Here is a 17,600-nt window from a genome sequence, read left to right as displayed (position 1 = left end):
AGCTCTGTTTTAACATTTTGAGGAAATACCGTACTGCTTTTCCATAATTGCTATACTAATTTACATCCCCACCATCAATATCCCAGGGTTCACTTTTCCCCACATCCTTACCAACACTTACCTTTTATCTGTTTTATTATAGTCATTCTAACAGGTATGAGATGATATCTTATTGTGGTTTTAATTTGCATTTCTCTGATGATTCATGGCAAGCATCTTTTCACGTATTTCTGGCCATCTGTATGTGCCCTTTTGCGAAATGTCTATTCAGACCCCTTGCCTATTTTGTAATCAGGTTGCTCACTTACAATAGAGCTTTTTGAATAACATATACTTTGGATATTAACCCCTTATCAGATGTATGGTCTGCAAATATTTTCTCCATTGTATAAGTTGTCTCTTCATTCTGTTGATTGTTTCCTTGGATGTGCAGAAGCTTTTAATTTGATATAATCCCATTTGTCTACTTTTAACATTACGTTGCCTGGGTTTTCTGGGCCATATTCAAAAAATGATTGCCCAGACCTATCTCATGAAACTTGTTCCCTACGTTTTCTTCTAATTTTAGAGTTTCAGGACTTATATTTAAGTCTTTAACGAATTTCAAATTGATTTTTGTGTATGGTTTGAAATAAGGGTCTAATTTCTTTTCTGCATGTGGATATTCAGTTTTACCAGCACCATTTATTAAAGAGACTATCCTTTCCTATTGTGTGTTCTTGGCATCTTTGTTGAAAGTCAATTGACTGTAAATGCATGGGTTTATTTCTGGGCTCTCTATCCTGTTCCATTGGCCTAGTCATCTGTTTTTTTGTTTGTTTGTTTGTTTGTTTTTTAATGCCAGTATCATGCTGTTTTGATTACTACAGCTTTGTAGTTGATTTTGAGATCAGGTAATGCGATACTTCCAGCTTTGTTCTTTTTGCTTGAGATTGCTTTGACTATTTAGGGTCTTTTGTGGTTCTATACAACCTTTAGAATTTGTTTCTATTTTCATGAAAATGTTTTTGGAATATTGATAGAGATTACAATTAATCTGTAGATCCCTTGGGGTAGTAAAGACATTTTAATAATATTAATTCTACTAGTCCATAAGCATGGTATATTCTTCCATTTCTTGGTGTCTTCTTTAATTTCTTTCATCAATGTGTTACAATTTTTCAGTATATATATCTTTCACCTCTTTGGTTAAATTTATTTCTACTTATTTTAAAGCTATTTTAAATACCTATTGATTTATTTTTCAGATAGTTTGCAGTTAGTGCATAGAAATGCTGCAAGTTTTGTGTGCTGTTGTAACTTGCAACATTCATTTATTAGTTCTAGCAGGTTTTGGAGGAGTCTACCATTTTCTATATACAAGATTATGTCATCTGTAAACAGAGACTTTTTTTTCCTTTCTGATTTGGATGTCTTTGTTTGTTTGTTTTGCTTAATTGTTCTGACTAGGACATCCAGTACTACATTGAAGAGAAGTGGTGAAAGTGGGCATCCTTGCCTTGATCCTGATCTGAGAGGAAAAGCTTTCAACTTTTCACCATTAAGTGTGATGTTATCTGTGGGCTTGTTATATATGGCCTTTATGGTATTAAGTCACATTCCTTCTGTACATAATTTGTTGATAGTTTTTATCATGAAGGGATGTTGAATTTTGTCAAATGCTTTTTCTGCATCTACTAAGATGATCATATAATTTTGCCCTCTATTCTGTAAATGTGGCATCACATTTATTGGTTTGGGTTATGTTTAACTCTCCTTATCTCCCAGGAATAAATCTCACTTGATCTTGGTAAATGATCCTTTTAACGTGCTGGCAAATTCTATTTACTATTGTTGCTAATGATTTTTGGATCTATGTTCAACAGGGACATTAGGTTGTAATTTTCTTTTCTTGTAGTGTCCTGTCTGGCTTTGGTATCAGGGTAATACAGGCCTTATAAAAACAGTTTGGAAGTATTTCCCCCTCTTAAATTTTCTGGAAGACTTTGAGAAGGATTAGCATTAGTTCTTTAAAAGTTTAAGTCATCCGGTCCAGGGCTTTTCCTTGATGGTGGTTTTTTATTAGTGATTGATCTTCTTACCCATTTTGGTCAGTTCAAATTTCTTCATGATTCAGTTTTGGTAGGTTGCGTATTTTTAGGAATTTATTCATTTATTTTAAGTTAACTAATTTGATGACATGTAATTGTTCATAGTAGTCTCAGGATTCTTTGTATTCTTGTGGTATCATTCGCAAGGTCTCCTCGTACATTTCTCATTTTATTTGTGTCTCTTCTCTTTTTGTTTCTTAGTCCAACTAAAGTTTTATCAATTTTGTTTAGGTTTGAAAACATATGTTTCATTTCATTGAGCTTTTCTGCTGTTTCTATTTATTTATTTATTTCTGCTATTACCCTTGTTGTTTCAATCTTTCCACTAACTTGGGTTTAGTTTGTTCTTTTTCTAGTTCCTTGATGTATAGTGTTATGTTGTTTTAGAGCCTTCCTTTTGATGTAGGTGTTTACAGCTATAAGCTTCCCTCTTCAAACTGTTTTTGCTGCATCGCATAAATTGTCTTGTGTTTACATTTCTGTTTGTCCCAAGGTATTTTTTAATTTCGCTTTTAATTTCTTCTTTGACCCATTTGCTGTTCAGGAGCATGTTTTTAATTCCCATGTATGTGTGAATTTTCCTAATTTCTTTTTGTTGTTGATTTCTAGTTTCATGTCATTGTGGTTAGAAAATATACTTGATATGATTTCAATCTTCTTAAATTTGTTAAGGCTTGTTTTGTGATCCAACATATGATCAGTCTTAGCAAATGTTTCAGGTGCACTTGAGAAGAATGTGTATACTGCTGCCGTTAGTTGGAATGTCCTGTATTTGTCTATTAGTCCATTTGGTCTAAAATGTAGTTCAAGTCCAATGTCTCCTCCACCTAAATTATAGAGCTAGCATTTTATTGTGTTTCATTGTAGCTTACACATATTGACTACCTGTATAATATTCCATTGTAAGAATTTATCACATTTTTATTCTTCCATTTTTCCATTTAGAAGAATGAAGTTATTTATAGTTTTTTGCCATTATAAAAACATTTCTATCCACATTCTTATATGTCTCCTATCAGTATATGCAAGAATTTCTCTTGAATATGTTCCTAGATATGGAATGGTTAAACCATAGCATGTGTGAATCCTGACTTTAGGCAGCAATATCAAAATGTTTCCATAGTGGCTACATCTATCGACTTTCCCAACAGCAGATCCTGTGGATCCACATCTTTTCCTATGCTTGGTATGGACATAATTTCTCATTTTTTCCAATAGGAGGGCCATAAAATCATTATTTAATTACAGTCTTGAATTGCATTCCTCTCATGACCAATAATACTAACTTTTCTCCATATATTTCTTAACATATATTTTTGTGAAATGTCTGCTTATATCTTCTGCTAATGTTGCTGTTGTATTATTTGTGCTTATATTTTGTCAATACTAATTTAATTGTGTGTGTGTTGTGAATTCTTTTTGAGTTTGCAACTTAGAGTTGAAATTCACTTAATTTCAAAATTAACTTTGGATATACAAAAGGGATTAATTTAATATTTTAAGTTTAGTAATCTTCTATTTTATAGAAAATTCATTTTATGCCTTAAGACACTGCTCATATACTGAAGTCTAAAAGTACTCACGTTTTTTCAGTGCTTGAATGTTATGTTTTTTACATTTATTTCTAAATCTATACAGAGAAGATTGTTCTAAATGGTGTGAGGTAGAAATCCAGTTTCAACTTTTTTCATGTAAATTATTTCTTCCTACTCAATACAACTCAATACATACATGCATTGGTCATTTTCTGGAATCTATTATGGTGCTAAGTTTGCTTACTGTGAGCCAAAACCACACTGTCATATTTACCAACACTTCATAAAAGTCATGGTAACTGTTCTAATTCTTCCACACACACTCTCTCCCTCTCTAACTTCTAGGCCATTCTGCAATTATCTTCTTAAATTCCCTGACAAATCCTGTTTCAAATTGCATTGAGTCCAGAGATCAATTTAAAAAGAAACAGCATCTCTATAATTTAAAGTCTTTCTATATGTATATATACATGGTTTACCTCTCAATTTATTTAGTCTTTTTCTCAATAATCCTTTTGTATCTCTCAGTAATGCTTTTGTAATTTCTACAGGAAAGGTCTTCAACATATTTTGTTAAATTAATTCCTGGGTATTTCATATTAAGTCGTAGTCTCATAATGGTGCCTCCTTTTTAATTATACTTTCTAGTAGTTTATTGCTGATATATACATATATATAAATTTATTAGTGTTTCTATATTAATCATATATCCTACCAGTATTGCAAACCCTCATTCTTTCAAATAACATATCTATGTATTCTTTATGATTTTCCATGTAAAGTTAAATATAGACACAACTAACTTTGAGGCTTTCTTCTTTACTTTATAAAGTATTTAGAGCTATAACGTTTTATCTTCATACTACTTTATAGCCCTTCCGAATATCGATGCATACATTTTTTTTTTTTTTTTTTTTTGAAACGGAGTCTCGCTCTGTCGCCCAGACTGGAGTGCAGTGGTGTGATCTCAGCTCACTGCAAGCTCCGCATCCCAGGTTCACGCCATTCTCCTGCCTCAGCCTCTCGAGCAGCTGGGACTACAGGCACCCACCACCATGTCCAGCTAAGTTTTTGTATTTTTAGTAGAGACAGGGTTTCACCCTGTTAGCCAGGAAGGTCGAGATCTCTTGACCTCGTGATCCGCCCGCCTCTGCCTCCCAAAATGCTGGGATTACAGGCGTGAGCCACCATGCCTGGCCGATGCATACAGTTTTAACTATCATTCAGTTTTAAATATTTGTTTAATTTTCATGATGATTTCTTCTTAAATTCATGCTTTAGTAAGACAGCTTTTTCTAACTATTCAGTGATTTTTAAGTTTAATTTTCATTTTTTCTCAATTATTTTGTGATCAAAGGTGATGATCCGTATGAAATTTATTTTCTGAAATACAAATTGCTTTTATGTCTTAATATCTAATCAGTTTCATAAATATTTCATGTGTGCTTAAAATAAAATGTGCATTCTTTCATTGCTGAATGCATAAATCTCTTTTATGCCCTTTCAATTCTATTTTTAAAACACATAGTCCATATGCTCTAATATTTCTGCTTCTGTTCAAATTTGTAAACCAGCAGTATTTTTAACTGACTGTGCTCCTCCAATGTCTTGTTATTTGACCCATCAGCACATTTTATTCCAGGAGATAAAGTGTGGAATCTGTGGAAATATGTGTCTGTGTTTCTGTGGAATGGGGAAAGATTTACTGTGGATTTTATTGCCTGAATAGCTGCAGGAAAGAGACCAGCAACTTAAGATTACCTTAACAAACATATTAAGAGACATAAGAAAATTGGAAACAAGAAATTATGGCAGCTACTCTTTCAAGCATATGCATGGGACAGACGAGCCCAAAGGTACCCTTAGGTACCCGTGTATACCGCTAAGTACACACGACCTACCAGAGAAATACTTATATTCTGTAAAAACTCTTAGGTTCAGTTCCATCCTTTGTTCCCACAGGAAGAAGCAGCCACAAGAGGATTGCTCCTTAGACCTGTGCTTCACAAGAGGCAAGTCAATCCCTATGGCACCATGAGAAAATGCAGATTTTCCTCCAGGAGGCCCCGGTGAAGCCTGAGATTCTGCATTTCCACAACCTCCTAGATGGTGCTTACATGTTGCTGGTACTAGACCACACTTCAGGTAGCCCAGGCTACATTAAAATCCTCCAGTTTGGAGAAGGAGAGTCAGAGAGCAACTGCATATAGTTATTGACCACTGGTTTTCCGCTTTTTCTCATTTTCTCACAGTAAGAAAATGAGGGCTTCTGCACCATGCTAACTTTATTCCTGAGAACACCTGGACTAGAGCTGTTTAGAGCAAATGTAGAGGCCAGCCTTATTTGTTCCAAGGCAGGGTCAAAGGAGAAACAAATGCTTCCAAAAATTCTTTTATTTTATACAACACAGAAGTGCAGGGTTGACTCCTGCCCTAAGACAAAGCCAATACTCTATAAATATGTACATAAAATCTTTCTCCTTCTTTCTCTCTCTCTCTCTCTAAATACACATACATACAACACACACACACACACACATACAGACACCATCACCACCACCACTACCGCCACCACATATTTCTGACATTTTCTCTGTTTCTCCTTTCTACTTTCTCAGGGCAAATCTTGTGGGAAGGAGACAGAATGCATACTAGCTCATTACCTTGGTCAGGACCCACTGGCTTTAAACACTGTAAACAGACAAATAAATAAAAATAATGTCTTAGATTTCAACATCTATGACTCATCTCCTCAACCCTTTTACAGTCAACCTTCACATGAGTTGTCTATATTACTTGCCTCCCAGTTTTTGCCTGTGAATCACTTCTTAATTCATTGAAGCAGGTTTTTAAATCCGCCAACCCACTAAAAGAGTGCTAGCAAAGATCACCAATAACTACATGTCATGAAGAACACTACACAAGATTTTATTATAATGATTAAATGTGAAAGTTCTATATTTAGATTACTGGGTGTGGTGAGGATTAAAAGAATTGATGCAAATAAAAACTCTCTAAACAGTATCTGATACATAATAAATACTTTAAAACATCGACCAATACGATCTGACTTCACTTTTTGTCATCATTCAACCCTGTTGTTTTGTCTTCATTCAATGATTGAAATATTCCCCTTTTGGTTTCTGATAACACGTTCTTCTGGTTTTCTTCTGACCTTTCTGGTTATTTCTTCTCTTTCTATTTTTAAGGTTCATGCTTCTCTAACTGGCCTTTGGATGCTAAAGATCTACAAGTCTAGTTTCTATAATCTCTTTTTATTTCACTCCGAATGGGCTTCTGTAAATGATCTCATCTGCACCTGTAGCTTCAATTACCACATCTACATAAATGACTCACATTTATTTTTATTCCAAGCCCAGACCTCTCTTTGGACCATCAGACACATTAATGAACTGCATATTTGATATGCCTTGTGTGAAGTGACATCAGCATGTCGAATTCAGCATGTCCAAAATCAAACCCATCATCACCCCTCACTCCAAATCTGGAGTTCTTCTGAAGTTCTCTGTGTCCATGAGAAATCATTCTTGTGCAAGCCAGAAACTCACATCAACATAAACCACCAAGTGCTATTGCTCTTACCCTGATGTACCTCGAGCATCCACCCCGTTATCTCCATTTCCACATCACCTACTGTAAATGTCTGTCTTCTGTGACTTCAACTCTAGAAATAGCTTCTTTATTATCTACACACAACCAGTTTGGATGCCTAACAAACTTTACACCACAATATAATCAGAATCATCTTTTCAAAACATAAATCTGATGATACATCTCTCTTCAAATCCATCAAAGGCTTTGTGGTACAATTTGGTAGGCAAAAAAAAAATGTCTTAACTTTGCCTATGAACTTCCCCATGATCGAGCCCCTACTTTCTTCATTAGCATGAGCTGAAAACATGCAAGTTTGTTCTCTCTGATTCAGTCACATTATTTACTTCATCACTTCCTTTTCTTTTTTCCATTTCTCCCTCACAGGGTCATTGCATATGCTATCCCCCATGTCTGCAATATTTACTCTCCTCTCTTGACTTAGTACCTGCTCATACTTCTGATCTGAATTCAAACTCTTTCTCAATTCAACTCTTTCTCTGTTACAGCCTTCCTTAACCTTAAAACCAGTTCAAATCACCCAATATGGGCTCAAATTGCTCTATGTAACCCTCAGTGTAGCATATTGTGACCACATGTCTCAATTGCAATTTTACCTTTGCTTACATGATTATGGGATTTGCATGATATCTTTTCTCAGAGGAAAGTTCTGTTTAGGCAGAAACCATCACTTTTAACAAGGGACACGGCAGTTAGTATGTTTTCAGTAAATACGTGTTGAATAAAATGTTATAAAATAAAATACAATAAATATGTGTGCATTCCAAATAGCAAGACTGCATTAATTGCAAGAAGGATTACCAAGTTATAACTGAAACTTAACAGGACTGGTTTTAGGGCTGATTCTGGTCCAGCCTTTCCATGGGCTCTCTCTACTTTCTACTACCACGTGGTTTTAGTTATAGATAGATAGATAGATTTCTAGCTCTAGTCTTTTTTTTTTTTTCCTTTTCCTCCTACACTATCATGCTTTATGTCTTCTCTTCCTTTTCTACAAGAGATTGGTTTGACATTGGAAAGTAATCAGTGTACTATCACACTGTAAAATAAAAAGGACAAAAATCATATAATTCTTTTAATAGCTGCAAAAATTATTGATAACATTTAGTGCATATTTATAATAAAATTTCTTAACAATTTAGAAATAAAGGGATCTCCTTTATTGTGATAAAGATGAACCACCACAAACTCTATAACAAACATTATGTCAATAATGAAATCAATAACTTTTCCTCATTATATTGGAAATGAGACAAGCATGCCTACTGTCACCAATTATATTCAGCTTTGTATAGGAAGTCCTAGCCACTGAGATATAATAAAAAGATAAAACCATCAAAACAAATATATACCTTCTTATTTATGGATTATTAAGAAAATCCAAAACACAGTCATGCACCACATAACGATGTTTCAGTCAACAACAGACAACATACACAACAGTGGTCCCATAAGATTATAATAGAGCTGGAAAATTCCTATTACCTGTTGATGTAATAGCTATCATAACTTAGTTACGCAACTCATCACCTATTCTATGTTTAGATATTTACATACACAAATACAGCCATCCATTGCTTAAAACAGGAATCCTTTCTGAGAAACATGTCGTTGGGTGATGTTGTTGTTATGCAAACATCACAAAGTATACACAAACCTAGATGGTATGACCTAATATACACCGAAGCTGTATGGTATAGCCTATTGCTCCTGGGCTACAAACCTGTATGGCATGTCTATACTGAATACTGTAGGCAATTGTAACACAATGCTAAGTATTTGTGTATCTAAACCCAGAAAAGGTGTAGTAAAATGTCTTTTATACTGTATGTATAATCTTAAGAGACCACTCTTACATATACAATCCATCATTGACTGAGATGCAGCACATGACTATACTTGACATTCTCAGTTCCTCAACTTATCTGCCTGATACAACCACTTCGTGGTGACCACCTTTCTGTGGGAAAGCTAGACACAACCTACTTGACTTGACCCGCTGACTCCCCTACCTGACATGGACTGGGGAGTTTTGCCACAGTAACCACCCTCAGACACACTGTGACTCCATGGAGCTCATGCCGGCTTGATGGAAACTCACCAATTAGAACTCCCCATGCATGGGTAGTTACCTGCTTGGATAATGCCCTCGATCCCAATAAAGTTTTAGTCCCTTGCTCTGTCTCTTGCTCCCCACTCAATGGCTGAATGCGTGTGTCTCAGATAGCACCCCTCTTCCTGCTGCCTTGCGAGATGTGCTGCCCTCTGCTGGCTGGGATCTGTAAGGAAAACCATGCTTCTGTTATTTCATGTGTTTTGCTCAGTTGCCTGCTCTGTGTGTTGCCGAACACACACACCCAGACATAGCTTCTCTGGGTCAGGACTCTTGCAGAGAGTGGCTAGGACAAGAGCCACCAGAGGGTCTGCCAGTTTAAACAAGCTTCCTATGAAAGAGACGCCTGGTCATTGGTCAGACACTTGGGCCTTAGGCCATCCACCAGAATAAAGAAGTATCCTACAAAGGCACACTCCTTCATTGCTAAATCCTAAATGCTCTGCATAGGGATGGAGTTTACTGCCACTCTCCAGAGAGAACTCAAGATCAAATTAGAGGAAAACACAACAGAAATGGTTTTGTCTGATAATATAGCTAACTAATTTTCATTGGTGTATCCATGTTTTGTTTTCCTTTCATTCATTTTTAGCCTACCTTTGTCTTTATATTTAAATTGAGTTTTTTGGAGGTAACATATATTTGTAACTTCTTTCTTATCTAATCTTGCAATCTCTACTTTTAAATAGAGCATTTAAACCATTTAAATTTAATTTATTGTATTGCCATTTGCTTTCTATTGGCCCAATTTTTATTTTTTCACTGTTCCTGCCTTCCTTTGGATTAACTGGGTAATTTTTGTGATTTCATTTTACCTCCACTATGGGCTTACTAGTTAGATCTTCTTGTTTTATTTTTTATAGCTGCACTGGGGTTTACAACATACATCTTTAACCTATCAAAATCCACCTTTAAATAATATTAAGTCATTTCACTACAGGTTAGGAGCATTACGACGTTATGCTTCCATGCACCCTATCCTATCTTTTGTATTATAATGTTGCACATTTTATTTTTGTATTTGCTACAGCTCACAATGCATTATTGTTAATATTTTTTCCTTCAATACTGTAAAAGCGTCACCCAATTTTCTGTTGGCTTGCTTAGTTCCTGATAAGTCTGCCCTCATTCATAACTCTGTTCCCTTTCTGTAATACGCCCTTTTTCTTGAGCTACATGTAAGACTTTTCTCTTTATTGCTAGTTTTTAGAAATTTGATTGTGATTCTCCTGAATTTGTTGTTATTTTTCTATATGGGGTTTCTGAGCTTCTTGAATCTGTGATTTTACAGTTTTTGTTAACACTGGTAAATTTGGGACCATTATTTTTAAAACTATATTTTCTTAACCTCTTGTGCTGGTACTCCAGCTTCATAAATGATTGCCTGTTTTATATGCCATTGAGAATTGGTTTACCTTTTTTTTTTTTTTTTTTTTTGAGACAGAGTCTCACTCTGTGGCCCAGGCTAGAGTGCAGTGGCGCGACTTCACTTCAATCTCTGCCTCCCAGGTTCAAGTGATTCTTTTGCCTCAGCCTCCTGAGTAGCTGGGATTACAGGTGCCCACAACCACACCCAGCTAATTTTTGCATTTTTAGTAGAGACAGGGTTTTGCCATGTTGGCCAGGCCGGTCTTGAACTCCTGACCTCAGGTGATCCACCCACCTTGCTTCCCAAAGTGCTGGGATTACAGGCGTGAGCCACCGTGCCCAGCTGCCAAAAGGTATTTTTAAATGGAAAATTAATTAATAACAAAAAGGAAGAAAAAAAGAAAACCATAGAAATAATACAAATAGTTTACAAAGGATTTTCAAAGTAAATATTTGAAAATCTATACACAGTTGACCCTTGAACAACACAGGTTTGAAAGTGCAGGTCCACTTACATGCAGATTTTCTTCTGCCTCTGCTGCCCCTGAGACAGCAAGATCAACCCCTCCTCTTCCTCCTCCTTCTCAGCCTTCTCAATGTCAAGACAAAGACGATGAAGATCTTTATGATGCTAAACTTCTACTTAATGAATAGTAAGTGTATTTTCCCTTCCTTGGGATTTTCTTCGTAACATTTTCTTTTCTCTCACTTACTTTGTTATAAAAAATATAGTATACAATGCATAACGCATAAAAAATAGGTGTTAATTGACTGTTTATGTTATTGGCAAGGCATCCGGTCAATAGCACGCTATTAGTAAAGCTTTAGGGGAATCAAAAGTTATATTTCAATTTCTTACTGTGTGGGAGGTATATTCCATTCTAGCCCCCAAAAAAGAAACTCAAAGGCTATAACCGGGCTATCTGCTTTTCCACCCTGTCCTGGCTGGAACTCATCCCTTTCTCGCCACTGAGAAACGGCCTTTGAGCATCCTAATAACGCTTTGGCACTTTACTTACTTAATGTCTTCATACCTAATTTTACTTCTTAAACTTTTCATATACAGAAGCTGAATGGGATTATGGCGTCTGCCACAAAGAAATATAAAAGCTTACAGCCCATATCCCATTTTCATGTGGTAGGGCACAGTCTAGTCTCAAATTTACACTGAGATTGCACCTCATCTTAATGATAACTTTCGTGCAAATATTATATTCATATACTAATCAGAGTTTTATTATCTCACAATACCTCCCTCCACATTGCCCACTGGAAATGTGATCTTATAATAACAGGCAAGATCATTGACCACATTAATATGCCATATTCATTTCTTCGTTTTCTAAATGTGTGTGATGGTACTGAATAAGAAAATACTGTTTTTATACCTAGAAATTAAAGCATAATTCCCAAAGAAAGCATGACCCTTAGAGAAACATAGGATTTACCTGCCCTGGAGTTGTTGGCTTGGTTTGTTTTTGTTTTTGCCTTTAAGAGTGGCGTATCATTGTCTATTGCTATTGTATCAAATTACTGCAAATTTAGAAGCTTAAAACCACATGAATGTATAATCTCAGAACTTTGCAGGTCAGAGGTCTGCATTGGCTTGAATGATTTCGTTACTCTGGATGTCAGCCAGCCTGGGCTCTTATCTGGAGGCTCCTGGGGAGAATCCACTTCCAAGCTGCTCATTCAGGTTGTTGGCAGAATTCAGTTCCTTGCAGTTACAAGGCTGAGGTTCCATTTTTTTTTTTTTTTTTTTTTTTTTGCCTGCAGCTGTCACCTGGGAGCCTCTCCCAGCTCCTCCACGCAGCCTGCATTCCTTGTCCTATTGACCTGTCCATCTTCAGACCAGCAATGGCACAGGGCTGAGTTCTTTTCATGCTTTGGATTTCTCTGACTTCCTCTTTTGCTGTATCTCTTCCACTCCAGAGAACCAGAGGAAGTTCTCTGTTTCTGATGACTCCACTGATTAAATATGACCTACCAGGAGAATCCAGGATTTTCTCCCTATGTTAAGGTCTGGGACCTTATTTATATTTGCTAAGTCCTTTTTGCCCTGTTAAGGCAACATATTTGAAGTTTCCAGGGATTAGGGCATTAACTTCTCTTGTTTTGGGGGGAATGGAGAAGGGTGTATTTTGTTCACCATAAGTGGACACATATTATTAGTCTTATTCTAAGCATGTAAATGTTTGATATAGAATAGGAAAGTTAGTGAGGCCACAGGAGAAACTGAGAATGAGGCTTGGAAGGAAGACAATTATTACACTTGGAGGTCCCAGTGATACAATGATAGAGGCAGGCGGCAGGGAAATTCTAGGTAGAAAAGGGCGTGACCCTGACAAAATCCCACCTTCAAGCGTGATACCACGGCCCAAAGTGAGAACTTACATCCCTGTTTTCCCACTTGAATGTTGCCTTTTCCAAAACCATCCATGGCCTGCCCCACCCCTCATCCTGTGCCCATAACAATCCCAGAACTCAGTCGGCAGAGAAGAGAAGTCACTGGACATCAGACACTACGGTTGGATGTCAGAGAGAAGTAGCTTGACTTGAGAGGGACGGTTTGATGGCGTAGCTTCAGAGAGGACTCTGGCCGGGGACAGCCGGACTTCAGGGGAAGGTTACCTTCCCACTCCGTCCCCTTTTCAGCTCCCCTTCCTGCTGATAGCCACTTTCATCAGCAATAAAATCCCTCATATTTACCATCTTCAATTTGTTTGTGCAACCTCATTCCTTCTGGATGCTGGACAAGTACTTGGGCCACAAATGTGGGTACAAAAGGCTCTCACACTGACCCTTTGCTTTTGCTGGTAGAAGGCAGCTGCCTCACATGAAAAGGCAGAGGGTCCACTGAGCTGTTAACACTTAAGTTGTCCATGGATGGCCAAGCTAAAAGAGCACTGGAACACTTCCTCTGGGAGTCGCAGGTACCTCCCAGATGCTGCGGCAGGGCTGGTACAGAGTTGGCTCAAGTCGGCGTCCAAAAGCACTTGTCCCAGGTCCTGCACCTGCTCACCTGTGTGTTCCCTCCCATGAGGGGTGGAACACAACAGGTTCAAGTGGGTGGAGTCTGTCCCTGCTGGTGCCAGAATGGCCAGCTGACTCCAGCACTCATGTACTCCAGTTCCTGCCTGCAAAGGGGTCAGAAAACGATCCTGCTTCACTAGAGCATCTTGAATCTGTAGCTTTACAGTTTTTATTAATCTTATAAATTTGGGACCATTATTTTTAAAACTATATTTTCTCTGCCTCTCATGCTGGTGTTCTAATTTTATAAATGATTACCTGCTTGATCTCCCACAGCTCACTGAAGATTGGTTCACTTTCTGTTTACCTTTTCATCTTTCTAGCTTCATTTTTGATAGTTTACCTTGCTATGGCTTTATGTTCACTGATCCACAGTGCCTAATGTGTTGTTAACCCTTCAATGTGTTTATTATTTCAGATAATGTATTTCTGACATTATCCGAAGAGGGGGTCATTGCACACCAGTGTCACAAAGGAAGCACCAGGTTTTGATCAGGTAGCAGAAGACAAGACAGGAAATAGTCACTACCAGAGCCTTTACTGAAGTTTTGGTGGGAAAGGCAGGGCAGGGCAGGAAAAAGAGTTTTGGGTTGGTTAGTCTGAATTAATTCCAGCAGGATTGGGGCTGTAGGAGTGGTCCTAGTGGCCTGTACCTGGCCCTGGGATGATTTAGGATGGGGGAAATATTGGCTTGATGTGTGAGGGTTAGATAAGGGGATTGTTGGGACTATCGACTCAGGATTGAGTGTTTTACATATAATGGGTTTGCTCTTAGGCAATTTGTTCTTATCTTTAGGAATTAGCTAGCCCTAGGAAGGGCAGTCTTTCCTTGTGTCTGTAAGGCCCTCAAATGCTAGATCATCAAGAATACAAAAAAGTAAGAAAATACAGTTAACATAATTGGTCCTGTGATAAATAGATGCCAAATTGACAAATACAGAATTGAAGAAAATCCATAGCAGTCTGTTAAGAATGAACCTTCTCCCATTCTGTGGGTAAAAGCTATTGTTCCTCACCATCCTTCCAAAGGAGTGGGCCCTTAACTCAATGTCAGAAAGAACACTTGCTAGACATGAAGCAGTCTTTGTTTATACATGCCCAACCAGGTAGATTTGGGGCCTTCTATTATATTGTACCTGAATCATCAAACCTCGAATATTGTGGGCTTGATATAATTTGCAACTTAGAACTATCTATTTTGTACCTACTAAGTGATATGAACTATGCTAGTTCCTTTCATTGGCTTGATCTCTTTTTACATATCCCATCTAGTTTCATTATTTTGCTGGTATGTATGGTGGTCCTGCCTACTGGTTCCCAGACCACAACCTGATAGCAAAACAACAGATTATTTTCAACTTATCCTGAGTTACACAACAATGACCATATGACATCATATTATTACAATTGGTTATTGGGAAATACAACATCCGAAAGAACATTCGGTCCTTTTTAAGCAGTTTTTGTCTACTACATGTTCTCAAGTAGGTGTGGGGTTTACCTCTGTATTATAGCCAAATTGTTCAAATTAATGCAAGTAAAAAAGGAGGAGAGGATATATCAGCTTTGGCTATTGATGATTTCCTTCATTTTACACAAAACACAAATGAAAGATATTAATGGTGGATAAACATAAATAAACAAAAAGAAAGAAAGAGGATGTTTCCTCTAGTTGATTATTAGGTATGAGCTACTCTAAATAATCAAAAGTTAATGGCTTTTACATCTGACACTGCCTTCTTTTGTCACTATACACAATTTTCCATGGATTTGAAGAATTTTATCCAAAGCTTATTTAAAGACCAAACATTCAGTGCAGCATCCTCATCTAGATGCCTATGTGTAAAGATTATTTATAAAATACACTCTAGGTGTCTAAGCAAACACCATTCATTTTTTAAAAGAGCTGATTGTAATTTGAAGAATCAGGGTGATAACCAAAAGCAATACCATTTCTGGCTTCTGAAACTATAAAATTAGCTAGGTAATGACATTCTTCTCAGCTGATTAATTTTTTTTTCTAGCTGGGACATCTGCTGTCATTTGAAAACTGTCCAGTGTGAATATCTGAAGCAGATGGGAACAGCATGGAAGATGTCAGATTTGCTTGTGGTGTAAGTAATATTCGCTTTTTCTGGACAAGGTTTTCTGCAGAAAAGGGGTTGCTATCTACTTTCCATTTTAGTCTTAGGCAGTGGTCAGTAATGACAGGTAAGAGTAAATGTGGCATCTGGGAAGAGGTGCTGACTTCCTAGAAGTAAGGTCCTCTAGGCTGCTGCTTAATGCTGCTTTTATGCTCACATGTTGTGTGATTAAACACTTGGTGAGGCCCTGGGGCTGCCAGCTGGACATGATTTGACACCCTTATTAATCTTGAGAAATGTTCTCACTTTCATCCAATTAGAAAAGTTCTGGAAAAGCCCCCGTGCCATGCGGCTGTGTGGCTTCCAGTAGATAATGCCATTTGGCAGTTATCTTTTCATTAACTGGCCTGAGTGTTTCAGGATAGCTCCTGTTTTCATTAGCTGTTCTGAATATTTCGGGATAGCTCTTGTTTGTTGTAATTTTACGGGTAGAAGCTGTCAGTGGAAAGTGGATGTTGCCTATCGCAGGCACCTGAGAAATGCTGGAAATCTTGGAGAATTTCCAGAATCCCTAGAGCCAAAATATGGCATTTCTCCTTTTGATTGGTTTCTCTTTGAGGCCTGGCCATGAGCCTCCATTCCTGGCATCTTGCTTACTGTGCTCTATGGCAAGGGAACAAAAGAGCATGGAGTTCTGAAGCTGGAAAATTCAGTCTTTCGAGAAGAAAATTTCAGTGGAGTGCTTATGGGGATCTGGACCTTTTTCTAGGTCCCGATGCATTAATGACTAAAAGAGTGTCTGTCCTTTAAGATCTCACAGCCCAGGGAAGCATCAGATATGTGAACAGATTATTAAATGCAGCAAGGTTTATAATAAGAATTTGTACAAATTATTATGACAGAAAATAGAGGAAATCTGGAAAAAGAAGTTTTAGTTGACTATTTAAAGATTAAAATAATTCATTAGGGCACAAAAATGAAGTAATATTATTCCAGTAAGGAACAAACATAGGGAGGGACGATAATGCATTTGTGGGCATTAGGCATACATCAAATGAATGACCAGACAAGGAAGGGATGTTCTATGTAAGTGGTTACCACACTTTGTGGCCTCAGAACATCGTTACACCGCTATTATTGGGGACATCAAAGAGCTTCTGTTTATGTGGGTTATACCTATGCTATTTACTGTATTTTAAATTTAAGTAAATTTAAACAGACATTTTTTAATCACACATAACATGTTAACATATGAAAATAACTGTATTTCCAAAATGAGAGAAAAATAGCACAATCACATTGCTTTATATTTTTGAAAATTTCTTTAATTTCTTGCTTAAGAACCCAATTAGATTCACATAGCTGCTTCTGCATTCAAATAGTTGCAATATGCTGTTTTGGTTCAAGCATGTAAAAAATAATCTGGTCTCACACATATAGTTAGCTGCAAAAGTGATGAGATTTTCAATTGCCTTTATAGATAACTGTGGTTATTCTTCTTCCATATGACCCAAAAATTGTACAAGTGGTAGTTTCTTAATATTTTTGCAATTAAAAATGTGAAACTATATGCAAAGGCATTTTATACTCAGTTACATTAAAATCCATTGGTCTGTTTTGCACTGTGAATGGACATTTTACCATGAATGATTTTGTAACATCACACATTGGTCACTGGAAAAATACTGTTTCACTCAGTTAAGCAGATCTTCCACGTGTTGTCATATTAATTGTACAATACCAA

At 37.0% G+C, this 17,600-nt stretch overlaps 1 long non-coding RNA gene across 2 annotated transcripts in view; it reads right to left on the bottom strand.

The window, feature by feature from the left end:
* The window catches only part of LOC108583521, a 492,012-nt gene that overhangs the window by 176,279 nt on the left and 298,133 nt on the right, over positions 1-17,600 (bottom strand). For both annotated transcript variants that reach the window (XR_004180355.1, XR_004180356.1), the window contains exon 3: positions 9,391-9,537. This is a non-coding gene — a long non-coding RNA (uncharacterized LOC108583521). The remainder of the gene's footprint in view (positions 1-9,390; positions 9,538-17,600) is intronic.

This window comes from Papio anubis, chromosome 1 (assembly GCF_008728515.1).
Source record: "Papio anubis isolate 15944 chromosome 1, Panubis1.0, whole genome shotgun sequence".
NCBI lineage: Eukaryota > Metazoa > Chordata > Mammalia > Primates > Cercopithecidae > Papio > Papio anubis.
The sequence above is the reverse complement of the archived record's forward strand: the minus strand, read 5'-3'. Positions and strand labels throughout refer to the sequence as shown.